This window comes from Artibeus jamaicensis, unplaced genomic scaffold (assembly GCF_021234435.1).
Source record: "Artibeus jamaicensis isolate MK-2021 breed Jamaican fruit bat unplaced genomic scaffold, CSHL_Jam_final contig_240, whole genome shotgun sequence".
Taxonomy (NCBI): domain Eukaryota; kingdom Metazoa; phylum Chordata; class Mammalia; order Chiroptera; family Phyllostomidae; genus Artibeus; species Artibeus jamaicensis.
The window spans coordinates 7,587,559-7,609,875 of record NW_026521506.1 but is presented as its reverse complement, the minus strand read 5'-3'; the positions used below and the strand labels follow the sequence as shown (position 1 = coordinate 7,609,875).

At 36.2% G+C, this 22,317-nt stretch overlaps 1 pseudogene; it reads left to right on the top strand.

Annotated features, from left to right (window-relative positions):
* Positions 1-277: 277 nt before the first annotated feature.
* Positions 278-22,020, top strand: LOC119060080 (neuronal acetylcholine receptor subunit alpha-9-like; annotated as a pseudogene).
* The last annotated feature ends 297 nt before the right edge of the window (positions 22,021-22,317 follow it).

Here is a 22,317-nt window from a genome sequence, read left to right as displayed (position 1 = left end):
ATAAGAGAGTGTGTAGTGAACAGATATACATATGAATAAAATATAGTAATCATTTTTGAGTGAGTAAAAAGAGACACAAAAAGATAGCTTGAGAGCAATTTTGTCCCCAAAATAGTTTCATCATTTCTTTTTACAGTGAAGAGATTTGAAAATTATCAGGCTAAATAAAATGATCTAGTAAAGCCTGGAGGCAGAGAAAGTGAATGAGATACAGAGGCCGACACATATATACATGTACAGAAATTCAACTACATGAGATATGATGAGATATGGATCAATGGAAGAGACATTTCTTCTGAAGAAGACTGGAGGGAAGAAAAAGAAATACATGGAGATAAATGATGTCACCTCAGACAAGAGGCTGCGTAGAAGAAAATGTAAAAAATACACTGCAGGAGAGGAACCTGGGGTAGTTTATGCCAATATGGAAGATGGGAAATTGGAGGTGTACTTTGAGAACTGCGAGCCTCAAAGGAGGAGTAGTAACTGCAGGAGGGTGATAGGACAGTTGAAGGCAAGCAGCTGGGATGAATAAGTTGAAGCAGAACTTCTCTTTTGGCCCTGAGAGGGAAAAAAATGAGTATCTTCTCTTCCAAGAATAAAATGTAATGATTATCCTATACTAATATCATGAGATCCATTAATTAATCTGTATCAGTATTTACAAATCCACTTAAATTGTGTGTGAATGGTGAGTTAGGGGTTCAATTTCATTTTGTTTCACATTGCTATCCAGTTGAATCAGCTCACTTAACAAAATGTTTTTTGTTTACCCTCTTGTCCTCCATGTCAACTTTGTAATAAACTAAAGCTCCATGAATGTATAGGTTTGTTTCTGGACTCTCGATTATGTTACATAGTTATATTTGTCTACCTTTGAATCAGTAAAATGCTATCTTAATTACTGTTTCTTTATAGTTATACATTTTTATTTATTTTTACCAGCGATCTATTTGACATCTAGTAAATTATACCCTCCTATCTTGTTGTTCTTCTTCAAGAGTGACTTGGTCAATTTTTATCCTTACCTAAGTATTAAGAGTTTAAAAGAAGTATGTCAGTTTTCACAAAAGACATAATAAAATTTTGCTGTGAGAGTAATGAGTGCATAGATAAATTTGGGAAGAATATCTTTAAAAATGAGCTTTTTAAATCAGTGAACATGCTATATGCTCCATTTATTTAGACCTACATAAAGTTTTCTCACTAATATTTTTATAGCTTTCTGAGTTGAGTTTTCCCATATGTTCCATTAGCTTTATTCCTCAGTATTTTTTTAAAATTTGTTATTGTAAGGTCTGTTTACTTGTACTTCAAAAAATGTCTGTCATAAGTAGCATAGCTTAAAATTTCATGTTCTAATTTTTTGAAGTCAGGATGTAGATATGCAACTGATCTTGAAATATTGTCCTCATATTCTGCTACCACACTAAATTTACTGATTAATCTTAGTAATTTATTCAAATTATATTGTCTGTGGATAATGAGAGTTTCATTATAATACCTACATATTTTATTGCTTTTTATTGATTTTGACACTGACTTTGTACCCTACTACAAAATTATGTGGAATATAGAAGTAGTGGTGATGGACAACTTTGTTTCACTCTTTATCTTAAGGAGAAAATTTTCAACATTTGCAATTCAGTATGATATGTGCTGTAAATTTTTGTTCATGGCTTTTAAGGATTAAAGAAGTTTCCTTTATTAACAGTTTGCTAAAAAGTTATTTTATCATTAGATAGTAAGCTTTATCAATGCTTTCATTTTATTTGATTGAGTTGATCATATATTTTTATTATTTTTAATATAAATATCTGTTAAGGACATGCAGTTTTAGAATTTTCATATATTTACAGTGTACTGAAACTTTAATTATTATTGACTACTCCTATTTATCCCTAGAAAAACATCCCTATCCTTAGAATACACATTTCCTGATATTAATGTAACTATTTTATTTTGTTTTGGCTACTAATCCCATGACATATTTTATCCTTAACTTTACCTTAAAACTGTGTTTTTCTAATAATTTGGACACATTTTAAATATCATATAATCATATTTAATATTATGTAACTCACAATTATCTTTCTTTTAATTGGAGAATGTAGTCTATTTAAATTGAATATAATTACTGATATATTTGTGTTTAAATATACCATCTCACCTTGGCCTTCTATTTTCTTCATATTTGATACTCCCTTTTCTCTCTTAAGCCTTCTGGAATTATTCATTCAACTATAAATTATAATTATTGATATATTGATGCAGACCCCAGCTTGTGGGATCTGTGGCATTGTTACTGAGATGAAACAAATTCACATGGACTACTGGGTCCTGTGGAGGAAAAGGGACCTTGCAGTCACTTTCTCAATGGGAGAGCACCCTGACCCTTGCCTTGACAAGCTTTTATTGCTTTTTCTGGGCACATTCCATTGAGGATGGTCCTCATTTACTATGCATGGGTCCGCTTTAGGTGGTTACTTTTTACAGAAAACAAAGGAGAGGATATTGCTAATTACATTAAAAAAAGAAGGATATTTGCAAATGTAAAGGAAAAAGTGAATAAACTGGTTACACTCATCCTTGGAAGGTTTAGCAGAGATTTTAGGAAGTTACTTTAAAGATACGCAGTAAACATTTTCTGCCTCAATTCAGTGTGAGGGAGTTTTAGCAAAAAGCAAGTCTCAAAGTAGCCTAGGTACAATGCAAGCCTGATTCCCCATGGGAGAACCTATTTGTGGGTGTGGGTCCTGTGTACGAGACCTTGCTTTCCACCGCCTTTCTGAGTGGGAGCTGGGCCCAGGCCACATATACGGTCTCCTATAATACATAGTCAATACTGATTTTTACTTTCTTACATATGTATCTTTACATTGTTTTTCATTGCTTTCCTAATTGACAAGCTGCCATCTGGTAACTTTTTCCTTCTGCCTAAAGGAGCTTTTATATTTCCTTAATGTGAGTCTATTTGTGACTAAATTAACACTATTTGCTTTTTAAAAAATATCTTCATTTCAAATTTATACTTGGAAGTTATCTTTGCTTGATGTGGAATTTTATGCATGTAATTAAGTTTTTAAGCAGTTTCACAATAACATGTTATAATATTTTATGATACTTGCATTAGTATTACTACTTTGAAAATATTTTTCTCTCCTAAAATGTTTGAGATGTTTTTGTTATTGGTTTATAAGAGTTTCATATTCATGTTCCTTGATATTCTTTACCTTGTATTTATTCTTCTTAAGGTTCATATGGATTATAGCACCGACAAATTAATGGCTTTAAATTTTTTAAAATTTTTCATCAGTTATATTTTATTATATATATTCATTTATTGTTTTATTACATATAACAGAATTTCATCTTATATTTTATTACGTGTTATATAAATATTTTTATTATATGTTTTTAGATTATCCTTCTTTCTCTTCTTGGACTATACCTATATGTAAAACTTTTTCAATCTCTGTTTCATTCCTCTTACCATCGTATGTATTTTAATTTGTGTTTTTTTCCTCTCAGACTTTAGATGTGTATTATTTTTGATACACATTTTCCAGTTTCTGATTACACTTTTAGCAACTTTTAGTATTTGTTTAATTTTATTTAATTATTATTCAAGTACAGTTTTCTGTCTTTTACTCCCATCCCAGCCAACCCCCTGCAGTGCTCCACACCTCCCTCCCATACCTTCCCTGCATTAGTTTTTGTCCATGCGTCCTTTATACTTGATCCTGAGAATCCTTCCCCTCTTCCCCTGAAATTCTCTCCCCTCTCCCCACTGGTCACTATCAGCCTTTTCTATATTTCAGTGTATTTTGTCATACTTTGCTCACTTGTTTGTTTTGTTGCTTAGGTTCCTGTTAAAGGTGAGATCATATGGTATTTGTCTTTCACCACCTGGCTTATTTCATTCAACATAATGCTTTTCAGTTCCATCCATGCTGTTGCAAAAGGTAGGAGCTCCTTCTTTCTTTCTGCTGCATAGAATTCCATTGTGTAAATATACCCTAGTTTGTTAAGCCATTCATTTACTGACAGGCACCTAGGTTGCTTCCTGCACTTGGCTATTGTAAATTGGGCTGCTATGAACACTGGGGTCCATAGGTTCTTTTGGATTGGTGTTTTAGGTTGTTAGGATATAATCCCAGAAGTGGAATTTCTAGCTCAAAGGGCAGGTCCATTTTTAGTTTTCCGAGAAAATTTGATAGTGCTTTCCATAGTGGTTGTACCAGTGTGCAATTCCACCAACAGTGAACTGGGGTCCCCTTTTCCCCACAACGTCTCCAACATTTGTTGTTTGTTGCTTTGTTTATGATTGCCATTCTGACAAGTGTAAAGTGGTATCTCATTGTGGTTTAATTTGCATCTCTCTGATAGCTAAGGATATTGAGCATCTCTTCATGTGTCTCTGGATCCTCTGTATGTCTTCCTTGGAGAAGTGTCTGTTCAAGTCCTTTGCCCATATTTTACTTGGGTTGGTTGTTTTCTTAGAGTGGAGTCGTGTGAGTTCTTTGTATATTTTGGAGATTAAACCCTTGTCTGAGGTTTTATTGGCAAATATGTTTTCCTAAACAGTTGGCTCTCTTTGTATCTTAATACTGTTTTCTTTAGCCATGCAGGAGCTTTTTATTTTGATGAGATCCCATTTGTTTATTCTTTCCTTTATATTCCTTGCTCTAGAGGACATATCGGTAAAAATGTTGCTGCATAAAATATCTGAGATTTTCGTGCCAGTGTTCTTCTCTAGGATTTTAATGGTTTCAAGGCTTATATTTAAGTCTTTTATCCACCTTGAATTTATTTTGGTGTATGGTGTGAGTTGGTGCTCGAGTTTCATTTTTTTGCACATAGCTGTCCAGTTCTCCCAAGACCATTTGTTGAAGAAGCTATTTTTACTCCATTTTATGTTACTGTCCTTTTTTTTGAATATTAGTTGCCTGTAGAGACTTGGGTTGATTTCTGAGCTCTCTGTTCTGTTCCATTGGTTTATGTGCCTGTTTTTATGCCAGTACCAGGCTGTTTTGATTACAGCGGTCTTGTAATACCGTTTGGTATCGGGTATTGTTATCCCTTTTATTTTGTTCTTCTTTCTCAAAATTGCAGCTGCTGTTTGGGGTCATTTATGGTTCCATATAAAGTTTTGAAGTGTTTGTTTTATGTCTGTGAAATATGCCCTTAGTACTTTAATAGGTATTGCATTAAATGTGTAAATTGCTTCAGGTAGTATGGACATTTGGATGATGTAATTCTTCCAATCCATGAACAAGGTATATGTTTCCATTTGTTTGTGTCTTCCTTGATTTCTTTCTTCAGGGCTGTGAAGTTTTCTGTATACAGGTCTTTTACCTCCTTGGTTAGGTTTATTCCCAGATATTTTATTTTTCTTTTTGCTATATCAAATGGAATTTTTTCTTGATATCTGTTTCTGCTGTTTCATTATTAGTATATAAAAATGCCTTTGATTTCTGGATATTGACTTTGTATCCTATGTTTTGCCAAATTCATTTATTACATCGAGCAGTTTTAGGGTAGAGTCCATAGGATTTTCCATGTACCCTATCATGTCATCTGCAAACAGTGACAGTTTTGTTTCCTCCTTTCCTATGCCTTTTATTTCCTTTTCTTGTCTAATCACTGTGGCTAAAACTTCCAATACTATATTGAATAGAAATGGTGAAAGTGTACAAGCTCGTCTTGTTCCTGATCTTAGTGGAAAGGAGTTTAGTTTTTGCCCATTGAGCATGATGTTGGCTGTAGGTCTCTCATATATGGCCTTTATTATATTGAGGAATACTCCCTCTATTCCCACTTTGCTGAGTGTTTTTTATCATAAATGGGTGTTCTACATTATCAAATGCTTTTTCCACATCTATTGAGATGATCATGTGATTTTTGTCTTTGCTTTTGTTTATGTGATGTATTACATATACTGATTTATGAATATTGAACCATCTTTACATCCCTGGGATGAATTCCACTTGATCATTGTGTATGATCTTCTTAATGTATTGTTGGATACAATTTGCCAATATTTTGCTGAGGATGTTAGCATCTACGTTTATCAGTGATAGCGATATTGGCCTGAAGTTTTCCTTTTTGTTGTGTCTCTATCTGGTTTTGGAATTAGGATGATGCTGGCTTCATAAAAAGAGTGTGGGAGTCTTCCATCATTTTGGATTTTTTGGAATAATCTGGGAAAAATAGGGCTTAGCTCTTCCTGAAATGATTTGTATAATTCTCCTGTGAAACTATCTGGTCCAGGACTTTTGTGTGTCGGGAGTTTGTTTATTACTGCTAAAATTTCATTTGCTGTTATTAGTCTGTTCAGGCTTTCTGCTTCTTTTCCTTAAGTTTTGGAAGATTATATTTTTTTTAGAAATTTGTCAATTTTACCTCGGTTTTCAAATTTCTTGGCATAGTAATTCTTTACACTCCTTTGTATTTCTGTGGTGTCAGTTGTAATCTCTCTTTCATTTCTGATTGTGTTTATTTGGGTCCTCCCTCTTCTTTTCTTGTTGATCACTCTTAATGGCTTGTCAATTTTATTTATCTTTTCAAAAAACCAGCTCCTGAATTCATTAATCTTTACAATTGTGCTATAAGTATCTATGTCATTTAGTTCTGCTCTGATCTTGGTTATTTCCTTTCTTCTACTTTCTCTTTGTTGTTGTTCCTCAAGTTCTTATATGTGTAGGGTTAGGTTGTTGGTTTAAAAAGTTTCTATCTTTTTTAGATAGGCCTGTATTGCTATGAACTTCCCTCTCAGGACTCCCTTCACTCTGTCTCATAAGTTCTGGGTTGTTGTGAGTTCATTTTCATTTGTTTCCAGAAATGTTTTGATTTCTTCCCTAATTTCATTCTTGACTCATTTGTTATTTAATAACATGCCATTTAGTCTCCATAATTGTGGGTGTTTTGGTTTGTTTTTTTTCCTTTGGGGTTGGATTCTGATTTCAGTCCCTTGTGGTCAGAGAAGATAATTGGTATGATTTCAACTTTCTTGAATTTGTTGAGGCTTGTTTTGTGTCCTATAATGTGGTGTATCTTGGAAAATGTTTTATGTGTATTTCAGAAGAATATGTATTTAGCTTCTTTGGGATCAAGGGCTCCATATATATCAGTTAGGTTCATTTCATCTAGGGCGTTGTTTAATGCCACAATATCTTCTTTGATAATTTGTTTGGAAGATCTGTCCATTTTTGATAGTGGGGTGTTCAAATCCCCTACTATAATTGTGTTGGTGTCAATATCTTGATTGAAGTCCTCTAAGATTTTCTTTATGTATTTGGGTGCTCCTATTATGGGTGCATATATATTTACAATGTTTATTGTTGGAGTCTTCCCTTGAGTATTATGAAGTGACCTTCTGGGTCTCATTTTATGGCTTTTTTTGGGGGGGAAACTATTTTGTCCGATATGAGCATTGCTACCCCAGCTTTTTTTTCACTTTTACTCTGTGATGGTCCTTTGTCCTGATGTGGGTTACTTGTAGGCAGCATATGTGTGGGTCATGCTTTCTTACCCATTCAGCTATTCTGTGTCTTTTGATTGGAACGTTTAGTTTTTTAAAATTTACAGATGTTATCAGTAGGTACTTATTCATTGTCATTTTTATACCTGTGCTTCTCATTGTCTCTCTCTTTTTCTTCCTTCCCTTAAAGCAGTCCTTTTAGTTTTTCCTGTAGGGCTGGTTTTGTGGAAGCATATTGTTTTGGACTGCTTTCATCTTGGAAGCTCTTCATTTAGCCTTCTATCTTGATTGAGAGCCTTGCTGGGTAAAGTAGCCTTGGTTGCAGGCCTCTGGTTCTCATTACTTGGAATATTTCTTGCCATTCTCTTCTTGCTTGGAGTGTTTCCATTGAGAAGTCAGTAGCTAACCTTCTTGGGGCTCCCTTTTGTGTTACTTCTTTTTTCTCCCTTGCTGCCTTTAAGATTCTCTCTTTGTTCAGGGGTGTGTACTTTTCTGCATACAGGTTTTTTACCTCCTTAGTTAGGATTATTCCCAGATATTTTATTTTTCTTTTTGCTATATCGAATGGGATTTTTTTTTCTTTTTTAATTTTATTTAGTTATTTTTCAAGTACAGTTTTTTGTCTATTTTTCCCATCCCAGCCTCCCCTGCCCCTTGCTCCCCACCTCCCTCCCATTTCCTCCCCCCCCCTTAGTTATCGTCCCTGTGTCCTTCCTATTTGTTCCTCCAAATCCCTCCCCCTTTTTCCCCTTAACTTCCCTTCCTTCTCCCCTCTGGTCACTATCCCCTTGTTCTCTATTTCAGTGTCTTTGTTTTTTGGGTTTTTTTTTTCTGCTTACTTGTTTGTTTTTTTTTCCTTGATTTCTGCTTCTGCTGATTCATTGTTGGTATACAAAAATGCCTTTGATTTCTGGATATTGACTTTGTAACCAGCTGTTTTGCCAAATTCATTAATTAGATTGAGAAGTTTTTGGGTAGATTCTACAGGATTTTCCATATATAAAAATCGACCTGCCTTTTGACCCAACAATTCCACTGCTGGGATTATATCCTAAGAATCCTAAAACATCAATATCAAAGAACCTATGCACCACAATGTTCATAGAAGCACAATTTACAATAGCCAAGAGTTGGAAGCAACCTAGGTGCCCATCAGTAAATGAATGGATCCAAAAATTGTGGTACATATACACAATGGAATTCTATGCTGCAGAAAGAAAGAAGGAGCTACTACCCTTTGCAACAACATGGATGGAACTGGAAAGCATTATGCTGAGTGAAATAGGTCAGGTGCTGAAAGACAAATACCATATGATCTCACCTTTAACAGGAAGCTAAACAACAAAACAAACAAGCAAGCAGAAAAAAAAAAGACACTGAAATAGAGAACAAGGGGACAGTGACCAGAGGGGAGAGGGTAGGGAAGTTAAGGGGAAAAAGGGGGAGGGATTTGGAGGAAGAAATAGGAAGGACACAGGGACAAGAACTAAGGGGTGTGGAAATGGGAGGGAGGTGGGGAGCTAGGGGCGGGAGAGGCTGGGATGGGAGAAATAGACAAAAAACTGTACTTAAAATTAAAAAAATAAAATAATAATAAAAATGAAAAAAAATTTAAAAGAAAGATTCTCTTTTTGTCTTGGAATTTTGCCATTTTATTGATGATGTGTCTGGAAGTGGGCCTCTTTGGGTTCCTTTTGATTGGGACTCTCTCTGATTCCTGGATTTGTATGACTTTTTCTCTCATCAAATTAGGGAAGTTTTCCCTCATTACTTTTTCAAATAGGTTTTCTTTCCTTTTTTCTTCTTCTTCTCCTCTGGTATCACTATTATTCAGTTATTATTACATTTCATATTGTCTTGCATTTCTCCTAATACTTCATTCTTTCAGAGCCTCTTTTCTTATTCTTGCTCTTTCTGGTAGTTTTGTTCTACTTTGTCCTTCAACTCGCTCATCCAATCTTCTGCTGCATCCATCCTGCTTTTGATTCCTTCTCTGTGTTCTTCAGTTCAGAAATTGTATTCTTCACTTTCTCTTTTCCTTTGCTGATAGTTTCTATTTCCTTTTTCATGTTGATATAATTTGTGGTGAGTTCCTTGCAGCTCCCCTGTAGTTTGTGGTAGCTCATTGTGAGCTCTTTGAACTTCCTGATAACCAATGCTTTGTATTCAATATCTGATAGTTGACTTGTCTCTATGTCATCTAACATTCTTTCTGAGGCCTCCTCCTTTTGTTTCATTTGGGGATTGTTTCTTTGTCTTCCCATTGTTTGTAAGACTCTTCTTGTTTGTCTCAGCTTCTTAAATTGATCTGTTCTGACTCCCTGGGTTTATGGTGTGAACTTCTGTTGTAGAATACCTATGAAATTCAGTGGTGCAGTCTCCTTCAGGTATCTTGATGTTCTCTGCTTCCATCTACTTCTGTTATGTGTCTGTGATTAGTTGAAGAGGGAGGCAAAATGGTTTGTGACAGCAGAAGAGTATTTTACAATATTTACAGTCACAGCTGGTAGAGAAGTGATAGAAGATCTTTAGGCTATATATAGTGTTAACCGTAATCTTTAACCTGACTTGCCACTTTTAAGAAAGGATGGACAAAAGATAAGTCTCTTATTGGGGAGGGAAGGCTTGTGAGTTTTCTAGATCCAATGATCTAGAAAGCAGTGAGGTTGTGGGTGGTCAGGTTTTGAGGTAAAGTGAGAATAAAGAATAGTAAATAGGTGTAGTGTGTTAGCAAATAGAGTTAATCACTGCAGTAATAGAATTCAGGAACCTTTAAAGTGGGCTAAGACTTGGGAGTTGTGTTGTGAAGTATTTACAGTTGTATAGAACAGCTATTATTTACAATAATATTAGAGCAACAATCATTTGACAGACTCTATGTGATCTTTCTGAATAGGGGGTATAGAACTTTGGGTAGTGTGCTAAAGGAAAACAAGTGGCGTGAAGTATAGAAAATTAGCAATACACTGTGGAGAAGAGAACAGGAAAAACCTGTCAAATGATAAAATATAACCAGCCAAGATTAAGAAGCTTATACAGAAAGAGGAGGAATACAAAGATACTATTAAAATATAAAAGAAGTGAAAATAATGAAAAAATAATAATACAAATATGCAACAACTTGTCACTTCTCTGCTATAGCAAAGTGAAATTTGTCTCTCTGTCTCTACTTTTGGGATGCCCCCTCTTTGGGTCCCACTCTGGTCTTTTCACAGTTCCCAGTTCTTTGTGTCCCTTGTGGGTAAAAGAAAATAAAGCAACAAACAAAAAAAAAAGGCAGCAGAAGGGAGAAAGAAGTGATAAGTTTGGAAAGAAAGGAAGAAGGACTAAAACAGGAAAAAAGAAAAGAGAGGGAAAAAGTATTGAAAGATAAAACAATAATAAAATTAACAAGATATAAGATTACAAAAAAATTACTAAAAAAAGCACCTACCAAACAAACATCCCCTGCTGGTTTCAAACTGTCCAAACTATTTTTTTCTGGTTGCTGAGGGCTGTGGGTCGATTGGTGTAGGCTTTCTTCGAGTGCTCTTGTTGTAGAGGATCGGCGGGTAAATACACACTCTCAGAGTACGGAACCTAATTGATAAAAATTTTAATGGCCAAAGTTTTTCCTGCACAGGGGCGAACTTCCCCAATTGTGACCGGAGTCACGTAGCTACTCAGAGCTACAAAATGGAAGTCGCACCTGGCTTACAGACTACTGGGTATTTATATTTTCTAGCAAGCAAGCAAAGGCATACAGAAGCAGAGGTGGCGGTTAGCTATTGGCTTATTTAAAAACGGCGAGGGTCCCTGATTGGTGGGTGCTGCTGCTGGCGGGCACTTTCTGGCGGGCCGGGTTAGTTACCTTATTTGGCTAGAATTTTAAACCCAATTGTTCCCGGATGTTTGTTCATTACCCTGTTCCAGGAACTGCAGATTTAGGGTTGGGTAATGCCCTAGCTGTAATTTTCCTAGCTGGGTATAACACTCTCCAGAGAGCTAGCCCAGCGCTTCTCCCCAGTGCTTCACGAAGGGGATCTAGGTTTTTTTCAGAGCACCTTGCCCTGGGGGTCCTCTCTGTGTGCTGGGTTGCAGCCACCCTCTGGCCCGCAAGGCTGCCTGGGTCCTGTGGGATCTGGCATGGCCCTTTCCTGTTCTGTGGGGGAACTCAAGGGCTTCATCCCCTCCTCTGTATCTCTGCCAGGCTGAGTGGGAAGCAAGCCAAGCTGCCATTGCAGGAGAACACCTCAGTCCACTTTCCAAAAAAACTTCTCCAGAAAGCCTGTCTCTCAGCCCAGCCCAATCCCCAGCCAGACCAGTGACGACAATGCACCTCTCAATTCTCCCAGGCTGGCGACTACAGAGTGTGTGGTTGAAAATGGCCCTTTTTCCTTGTTACCCTCTCTGTAAAGTCAAGCAGATAGGTCTCTGCCTGGTGTTGCCCAGCCTTGATTAGACGGGGAGGGAGGGAGCTGATGAGCCAGCTCTCTCCCAAGGACTCTGCAGTAGGCCCCAAGCTCCCAAAGAGTCTGCTGTAGACCTGGCAGGTGCCAGGGCTCCTGAAGAGTCGGTGGCACGGGCCCCCAGCACTGGTCATAGACCGATGCCTCTGGACCCTGACTGAGGCTGCTAGGTGCTGGCGGAGGGTGCTAGCCGCAGCCACTGCTGCTCTTGTCTTTACTCAGGTCCCCAAGACCCCACTAACCTGCAGCTGTCTGTTCCTTCAGTGTCCATCACAGTCTCTGGCCTCTTATTTTCATAAGTGCTAGGGAACTGTTGGTTGTTTACGCTGTTCCTCAGTAGACCTGCCTACCTTTAGTATTCTTGTAAAATTGCACATTAATTTCTTTTTTAAGATTTTATTTATTTATTTTTTAAGATGGGGAAGGGATGGAGAAGAGAGGGAGAGAAACATCAATGTGTGGTTGCCTCTTGTCCACCCCCTACTGGGGACCTGGCCTGCAACCCAGGCATGTGCCCTGACTGGGAAATTGAACTGGCAACCCTTTGATTCACAGGCCGGCACTCAATTCTCTGAGCTATACCAACCACAGCCTCACATCAATTTCTTAATATCGGTTGTTAAAATTCTCAATTCTAAAACTTTCATTATTTTTTGCATTCTAGTAAAACCTTTTTTGTGATCACTGAAATTTGATTTGTAAATAATGTTTACATGCCATGCATGAAATTTTTTTCTTTTTATTTTTCAACTCTTTAAAAATGTAAAAATACTTCTATCATGTTGGTCATACAAAAACTGGCAGTGGGCCACATTTTACTCAAGGATCAGAGTCAGCCCACTTCCATCTTAAATTCTGCACCAAAAGCTGCTTTTCACCGTCCTAAGAAAATTTTGATTACTGAATATTTTTTAATGTGACAAGAGATGTTGAGATAAATTAACAAAAATGTCAGTGATAATGCATTATTTTTTAGCTTTTAATTCTTGGCCAAAAAATGCAATGTCTTTAATCAAATTAAGATATTTAAAATTTTGTCTGATACCTGCATTATCTGGAGCTTCAGTGTGTCTGCTTTTCTTGTCTGATTTTTACATTGTTCTTCTTGTTGTTCATGCTTTACTTACCTTCTATGTGCCCAGTTAATCTGATTTAATGAATTCATTTTATATGAAGAAAATGTAGAAATACTTTTTAAAACTTGGATGATGTTACCTTCCTTAAAAAATGATTAACATTTAGTTCTGGTAGGAGTTTGGTAGCACTCAAAATTTCCTTAATTTAGTGATAAACATGAAGAACAGTTGAAGCTGGCTCTTTTACTGATTTGCAATTGTGTATTTGGTTTACCTGGTCAATTCTTGACTGGCAGAAGACTTCAGTTTTTGATGCCTTTCAACAACTCTGTTATCTTCTAAGCATATCTGCTCCAACTCAAGGAAACAATAAATATTCATAAGGCTGAAATAACTTCCATATTTTGGGATAACGTCTATGAAGGTTAATCATTTCCTAGAGCTTTACTCCATAAATGTTCAATGTTTGTTAACTCTTATAAATGTTCAAATATTTTTTGCGTCCATTTTACATTTTCTTCAGCAGAAAAATTGCGAAAATATCATAATTTCCCAATATAAGAAGTGAATCAAAATTGATCAAAATTTTTTATTTTTATTTTTTAATACATTTAATTGATTATGCCATTACATTTGTTCTATTAACCCCTTCATTTCCCTCCACTCTGCACACCCCCTTCCCCATAATTCCTTCCATTTAGTTTATGACCATGTGTCTCAAGTTCTTTAGATTCTATATTTCCCCTACTATTCTTGCCTTCCCCCTATCTATTTCCTACCTACCATCTATGCTATTTATTTTCTGTACCGTATCCCCCCTTCTTCTTCTCCCACTCCCCTGTTGCTAACCCTCCATATGATCTTCATTTCTATGGTTCACTCCTGATCTAGCTGTCCTCTTAGTTTGCTTTTGTTTTAGGTGTGGTTGTTAATAACTGTGAGTTTGCTGTCCTTTCACTGTTCATCTTTTTAGTCTTCTTTTTCTTAGGTAAATCCCTTTAACATTTCATATAATAAGGGCTTGGTGATGATGAACTCCTTGAATTTGACCTTATCTGAAAAGCATTTTATCTGCCCTTCTATTCTAAATGAAATCTTTGCTGGATAGATCAATCTTTGATGTAGGTCTTTGGATTTCTTGACTTGGAATACTTCTTTCCAGCCCCTTCTTGCCTGTAAGGTCTCTTTTGAGAAATCAGCTGACAGTCTGATGGGAACTCTTTTGTAGGTGATAGTCCCCTTATGTCTTGCTGCTTCTAGGATTCTCTCCTTCATTTTAATCTTGGGTAATGTAATTATGATGTGCCTTGGTGTGTTTCTTCTTGGATCCAACTTCTTTGGGACTCTCTGAGCTTCCTGTATTTCCTGGAAGTCTGTTTCCTTTGCCAGATTGCGGAAATTCTCCTTTATTATTTTTTCAAATAAGTGTTCCACTTGTGACTGTTCCTCTTCCCCTTCTGGTACCCCTATAACTCATATGTTGGAATGTTTAAAGATGTCCTGGAGGTTCCTAAGCCTCTGACCCCACCCCCACATACAGCATCACAAACCAGTGACCTGGGTGGCCCTGCCCTGGTGAACAACTAAGGCACCACTCCTTATACGTAACAGGTGCAAACACAGCAAAACATTATGGCTCAAGAACAACTCACAGCCCCAGAGCCCATAACTCTAAGTGACGAAGAAATAGCCAAACTTTCATGCACAGTTCAAACACTGGTGATCAGGATGCTCACCGAATTGGTTGATTTCAGTCACAAATTAGAGGAACATATGAAGGCTAAACTAATTGAAATGAAGGGAAATGCACAGGAAACCAATAGTAATGGAAAGGAAACCGGGACTCAAATCAAGGAGTGGACCAGAAGGAAGAAAAAATGACCAAACAGAAAAGAATGAAGAAACAAGAATTCAAAAAAAATTGGTCAAAGTTTAATAGTAGAAATGACAGACAGGATTATTAAAATGAAATTGACATTTTTACTGTTCTTTTGTCAGGCTCTCATAATGTTTAAGGATAAATAAGAAAAGTATGTTGCCTTATTTTTATATTAAAGGATTGTTATAGGGAAAGTAGTCTAGTAATTTAAAGGAAGGAAAAAAAAAACAGACCAAAGGAGGGAGGCAATAAACACCAGAATGCACACCTAAAGAAATCCCAAGTTATAAACTAGCAAAGTGAAATCTAAACATATCAATGATTACATTCTATGAATTATCTAAAAAACCTGTTAAAAGATTCAAGCCCTGGCTGGTGTAGCTCAGTGGATTGAGCGTGGGCCTGCAAACCAGAGGATCGTGGTTCGAATCCCAGTCAAGGCACATGCCTGGGTTGCAGGCTAGTTCCCAGCAGGGGCCAATTCCCAGCAGGGGTCGCAGGAGAAGCAACCATACATTGATATTTCTCTCCCTCTCTCCTTCCCTTCTAAAGATAAGTAAATAAAATAGTTTAAAAACCTATTAAAAGATTCATATTAATAGAATTAATAAAAAAACAAGGCTACTATATTCTGTCCATAAGGCATAACTTTTCTATAACACCTGTTAGAATGACTGTCAAACAAATCAACAAACAAGTGGAGAGGTTGTGGAGAAAAGGGAACCCTGGTGTACTGTTGGTGAGAATTCATGCTGGTGTAGCCACTGTGGAAAACAGTATGGCATTTCCTCAGAAAACTAAAAATTGAACTGCATTTTCACCTGGCAACTCCACTGTTGGGATTGTACCCTACGATACCTGAAACTCCAATTCAAAAGACCCTATGCGCCCCAATGTTCATAGCAACATAATTTACAATAGCCAAGTGCTGGAAGCAAAGTAAGTCTCTTGCCTATCAGTAAATGAGTGGATAAAAAAACTAGGGTACATTTACATGATGAAATACTATACAGCAGAAAGAAAGAAAGAGCTCCTACCCTTTGCAATAGCATGGATGAATCTGGAGAGAATTATGCTAAATGAAATAAGCCAGGTGGTGAAAGACAAATATCATAAGATCTCACCTTTAACTGAAGTCTAATCAACAAATAAAAACAAACAAGCAAAATATAACAAGAGACATTGAAATTAAGAACAAAGTTTCAGTAACCAGAGGGGAGGTGGGAGAGGATAATGGGGGAAAGAAGGGTAAGGGCCATCAAGGAACATGTATAAAGGACCCATGGTAAGGGACAACAATATGAGGACTCACTGAGGCTGTGGGATGGACAAGTGAGGCAGAAAAAAGGTAGGGGTGCAAATGGGGACAGCTCTAATAGAAGAACAATAAAAAAAACACATAAATGGTCCCAAAATTACCAAACATTCCTATTATGCAAGGCAAAAAGTACAAGGCATTAAACTGGAAAAGAGTTGAAAATTGTGTCATAAAATCAAAATATTTTTCAGTTCTATAAAAAGTGAAGCTTTTAGTGGGGAGCACAGGGTGGGGGGGGGCTGGGATGGGAAAAATAGACAAAAAAACTGTACTTGAAAATTAACTAAATAAAATTTTTTTAAGTGAAGCTAAAACTCTGAGAAAGTAATTAGAATCAGAAAAGGTACTTGAACTCGAAATATATATATATATATATATATATATATATATTATGTTATATGTATAATTATAGTTGTTATACACAAATACAAATATGACAATTCATTAGAAATTGTATATGTCATTTATATATAATAAATTTGTATATTTATATATATTTGTGTGTATATATATATACACAACCTCTTATAATTTATTATAAGAAAACAGGCAAAGTATTTAAAAGATACTTTTTGAAAAGATCATGTGTTGATTGCCTACATGCACATAAAAAGATGTTGAACATTATGAATCACCAGGTAATTGCAAATTAAATCATACAGAGACATCATCACAAATGAAAAAATTAAAATGACAAACTATACTAAATATTGAAATGAATGTGGAACAACTAGAACCCTCATACAGTGGTGGTGAAAATATTAATTTTAAGTACATTTTGGAAAACAACTTGGCACTTAAAAACCTGTAAAGCAAACTTGCCATATGGCCCAGTCATGCCCCTCCTAAGAATTCACTCCAAAGAAACAAAAACATATGCCCCCATAAAGACTTCTATATAAATATTACAGGCAGGTTTGTTTGTAATGGACAAAGCCTGACTGCAACTTACATGTCCATAAAACATATTAGTAGATTAACTGATTTTGACATACACATGCAATAGAATACTACTTAGTGATAAAAAGGAATGGACTACTGATACATAAAACAACATGGATGAATTACAAAATTGCCATGCTGAGAAAAAAATGCAAGATCAAAAAGCATGTATACTATCTTATTCTATTTACATAGACTTCTAATAAAGTGAAAATGTATCTATAATTAACAGAAAGCAGATCAGTGATTGCCTAGAGACAGGGGTGGATTAAGTCATTAATTACTAAGGGGCACAGAGAAACTTTGGGGTGATCAAAATGTTTACCTTTATTTGGGCAAAGGACCCATGGGTCTATACATTTCACATAACTTACCAAATTGTTTTCTTTAAATATATGCAGTTTATTCTACTTGAATTACACTTAAATAGAGTTGAAAATAAAAAATGCTATGAAAAAATAGATGAGTGTGCTTTTCATTTCTGGCTAGTAGTCATAGAAAGATCTCTATTCTATATGTATATCTATATCTATACATCTTTACTTATATCTATCTATATCTATAATTCCTTCTAGCTAATGTCACAAATGTACAGAACTGGATACTGTATTTTTTAATATCTAAAACTATTCTTAAACTAATAAAGTCACAAACTGTGGGAAATAATATTATAAGAATTAACTATTTGAATTTTTATTGTTTTTCATATTGATCAAGAACATTTTGCAAAAGGATTGTATAAATAGTATTAGAGGGCTTGGACACTATATATTTAATACAATAGATACTCTCTTAGGGAGAATTCACTGATGTGGTTTTCCTGTACAAAATATGTTGCAAAAGGGCTTCTAAGCTTTTTTAAAAATTATTTTATTGTTCAATTACAGTTATCTGCAAATACTTCCCCACTGCCCCCCACCCCAGCCATCCCCACCTCCCTCCCCTGCTTCCACCCCCCCCCGGTTTTGTCCATGTGTCCTTTATAGTTGTTCCTGAAAACCCCCCTTTTCCCCTCATTATCCCTTCCCCCTCCCCTCTGGTTACTGTCAGAATTTTTACGGCACATTAACTTATTCCACTGGGCTTTTTTTTCTGCAGTGACATCCAATCACAGCACAGAAGAATATACATATTGGTTACACTATTCTCTTGCTTTACCTCCAGGTTAAAAATAGGAACAAAACAAATTTTGTATATCTAGATTTTACAGATTACTATAAAGTTTGTCTACTGATAATACTATGCCTCCTCTTTGTTTAGTCTTCTCATGAACGGATGAAGAATTTTGCACTTCTGGCACTGGGAAGCTGTGAAAATGTAAATATTTATCAAGAGTAAACACTTTTTAAATATTAAGGATCTGCATTTTTCTTCTTGGGCCCAATATGTTTGGGAAGACTATTATTTATCTTGTAGAATCAGTTAGAAAAGTCAATATTTATGTGTACACATCAAATAATATTAAAAGAACATGCAATGTATTGTGTTAATGCCATACACAGAGAAGCTACGTAGAAATATTCAATATCTGAATTAATTTTTATACCATCAGCATTGCTTTTCCATTACACTGTGTTCACTCTTTATTACACAGCTCAGAGAAAAGAATAATTATTTTCTTCGTAAAAGTGTATAATTTAAATCAAATGATGCTCACATAAGAAGACAACAGTAGTTGAGTGAATGTGGGCAGATGAAATTTTCAACAGATGCCCCCCTCAAACTATTGAGAATAAAAGATTATCCTTTGGTAGGGTGACCACTTTCTCTTATTTCATCAGAGAGTTACATGGTAGAGATTGTGATGCTGCACTCAGACTTCCCTTCAGTAATGAACTTACTCCTGCTTTTAGCCTCAACTCTTAGCCCTCTTTGGAGATTGCCTCAAGTGAAGTAAATTGCCTTACCTGAGGATCCCTTACGTGAGCCAGACTACATCACATCACTGATCAGTGTGAAAGTATAAAGGCCCAGCCCCATTGCTTCTATTTGGGATAACTGTAATGGGTGGTCCCAGCCCTAGAGTTCCCAGGGAGGATCAGCTGAAACCTCATTTGGGACTGTATCACAGCTCAGCTCACTCCTCCTTTCTAATCCTCCTTTGTCCCTGTCATTTCTATAGGTGTTAATTTTAAGAGCACTAACTATTAAACCTCCTGTATGGTATATCTGGCTTCACAGTCTGCTTCCCAGAGATCCCAATTTATGGTATGATATGAGAAACTTATTATAAGATGTTTAATGTTAGATTGTTTTAGTGTTTTCTATGTTAGGCCTGAAGCTTTCTATAGGTAACCATTCTATTCTACTAAGCAGGCAATATTTCTCGGGGACTTTGATTACCATAAATATACTTTAAGTCATACTTTGATACTAAAATAGAAATATCATTAAGGAATCTATAAATACATGTAGACCTTATTCTTATCTCTGCAATATCATTCCTAACATTGCTTAGGGACATGGTATAAATTACAGCTATGGGAAATTTAAAAATCCTTACTAAGTGTAACAAATTCCAGTTCATACTTTCTATGGTCTAAATGTTTGTGTTCCCCCAAAATGTATATGTTAAAATACTAATGCCCAATGTAATATTATTAGAAGGTGGGTTTTGGGGAAGTGAGTAGGTCATGAGAGTGGAGTCTTCATGCATGGCCTTAGTGCTCTATTAGAAGAGACCCCACAGAGCTCACTAACTCCTTAACACCATGTGAACACATAGCCAGAAGTTGGCTGTCCACAAGCAAGAAGAAGACCCTCACACAACCATGCTGGCACCCTGATCTTGGACTTCTATCTTCCAGAAGTGAGAGAAATAAATTTGTTATTTATGAGTTAACAAGTCTATGATGTTTTGTTGTATCAGCTTGGAGAGACTAAGACAATACTATACAGAAAAATATTCCTATAGCGGTGCATTTTAAATATGTCAAGATGTTCTCCAATGTTCTTATTTTTATTGACTTGTGAAATATAAGCAGTTTTGATTACAAGTAGGTCTAAATAAATTGTGCCATATTTTTCTACAAATAATATATGTTCATCCCCTAGTCTTTAATATTAAGACTGGTGGTTGAAATATTCATGCATAAAAAATCATTATGCAATTTTATATGATTAAAAATTTATTCCATAGTTCCAGACTCATGAAACTATAACATTTTCTTCCTCTAGATCACTATTCTTAGAGAAAATCACTTTGAAATAACCTGTTATACAATGTAGTGTATTTTCAGCATCTATGTTCTGTTAATTAGCCAATTGTCTGTTTTGAAGTGTGTTTAACCTTTCTTTCATGTGGTAAGGTTAAAAAACACAACAAAACAGAAAAACTTGGATGAGTAGTTTATTTTTAGAATATTTTTCCAGCCCAATCATCTTCTGTGCTACATTGCCTGAATTTCAAAACTCCTTTGACTTAAAATTGCAACTATAGAATTAACTATTCTGTTATTTTTCTCAATACAATTTATTCTTCCAAATTCTAGAAAAATTGAAACAATATTATTCTGAACAGTAAAATGATAATCTAAATGCCTGCATAATGGATAGAGTAGAATTATACACATACACACACAGGGTGGGAAAAATAGGTTTACAGTTGTAATACAAATAAATAACATATATTAATAAATAATACTACAAGAATAAACCCTGTTTTGCATAGCTACTTTTGCCCACCCCTTAAACTACCTAAGGAATTCAAGATATAGTGAATTAATCAAAGCAGCCTTGTCTTTACTTCTCCCTTCCTTGCTACAGTTGCAAATGATAGATTTCTCTCCTGTATTGTTTCCATCATGTAGCACTAGAATTCACTACAAAGTCAGAGAAGAAGCTTTGAGATAAGTGCACTTTAGTGATGTACTGGAGTCACCACAAACTGGTTTAAAAGCATTGACTGTGTGAAGACCTGTCTGACTTCATCGAGGATGTGGAGTGGGGGATCCATGGCATGCCTGCTATGTAAAATGTGATGTCCTATGGTTGCTGCTGTGAGCCTTAGCCCAGTGTGACATTCACTCTCTTTCTGCAGAGGAGGTCCCCCTTCTACATTGTCAATCTCCTAATCCTCTGTATCCTCATATTTTTTTCTGGCTCCCTTGAGTTTATCTCTCTGTAGCCTTTGGGGAAAAGGTCTCCCTGGAGTGACTGCCCTACTGGCCATGTCTGCATTTCAGGTCAAGGTGGCAAAGATCATGCTGGACTCAGACAATGCTCCTCTGGTAGGAAAATACTATATAGCCATGATGGCCTTGATCACAGCCTCCACTGCCTTGACCATTATGGTGATGAATATACACTTCTGTGGAGCTGAGGCCTGGCCAGAGCCACTTTGGGTCAGGGTGGTTATACAGAAATACACATCCAGGATCTTATTTGTCTATGACATGGGTGAGAGCTGCCTTAGCCCCTGCCATGACCAAGAACAGGACCACCTCATGAAGGTTTATGACAAACTTCCAGAGCCTGATCTAAAAACAGCCAGGAACAAATTCCTTCCCAGAAGGAAGGAGATGAACAAACTCATAGACATGAGCAATGGTGGGGGATTGACTGTGGGAGTGATGGGGGGCAGGTTAAGGGTGAGCAATGGGAAAAAAGGTGAGACAGCTGTAACTGAACTACAATAAAAAAAAGAATGACTTGGGATATCAGGGAGAGAACCTGCAGCATGCTGACAGTTACTGTGCATGGTACAAAGTGTTGATGAGGAATGTTGAATACATTGCCAAGTGCCTCAAAGACCACGAGGCCACCAAATGTAAGGGGAGTGAATGAAAGAAGTCATAGACCAATTCTTCATGTGGATATTTTTCATTGTGGTGTTCATGACGACTATTTTGATCTTAGCAAGGGCAGATAAGTAGGTATTTAACATATGGGAATAAATTAATAGAATTCCCTGCGATCTACTCTAATAATTCTTCCAAGTAATACATATGATTTAAAAAAGTGTTCATTGAATGCCTCTATTCCTAAATCCATGAGTTTGGTGAGGTCACATTGGTACCTTAAAATTGACATGGTAGGAATATATAGATCATAGAAACTGGCAAGCATTATAAATAAAAGCATTAAACCAGTTGTTAAACATTTACCAGCTCATCACTTCAATTCCTATGTAAGGAGTGGTATGCTAGTGAGCCAGCTCTCTGAAATGTGCA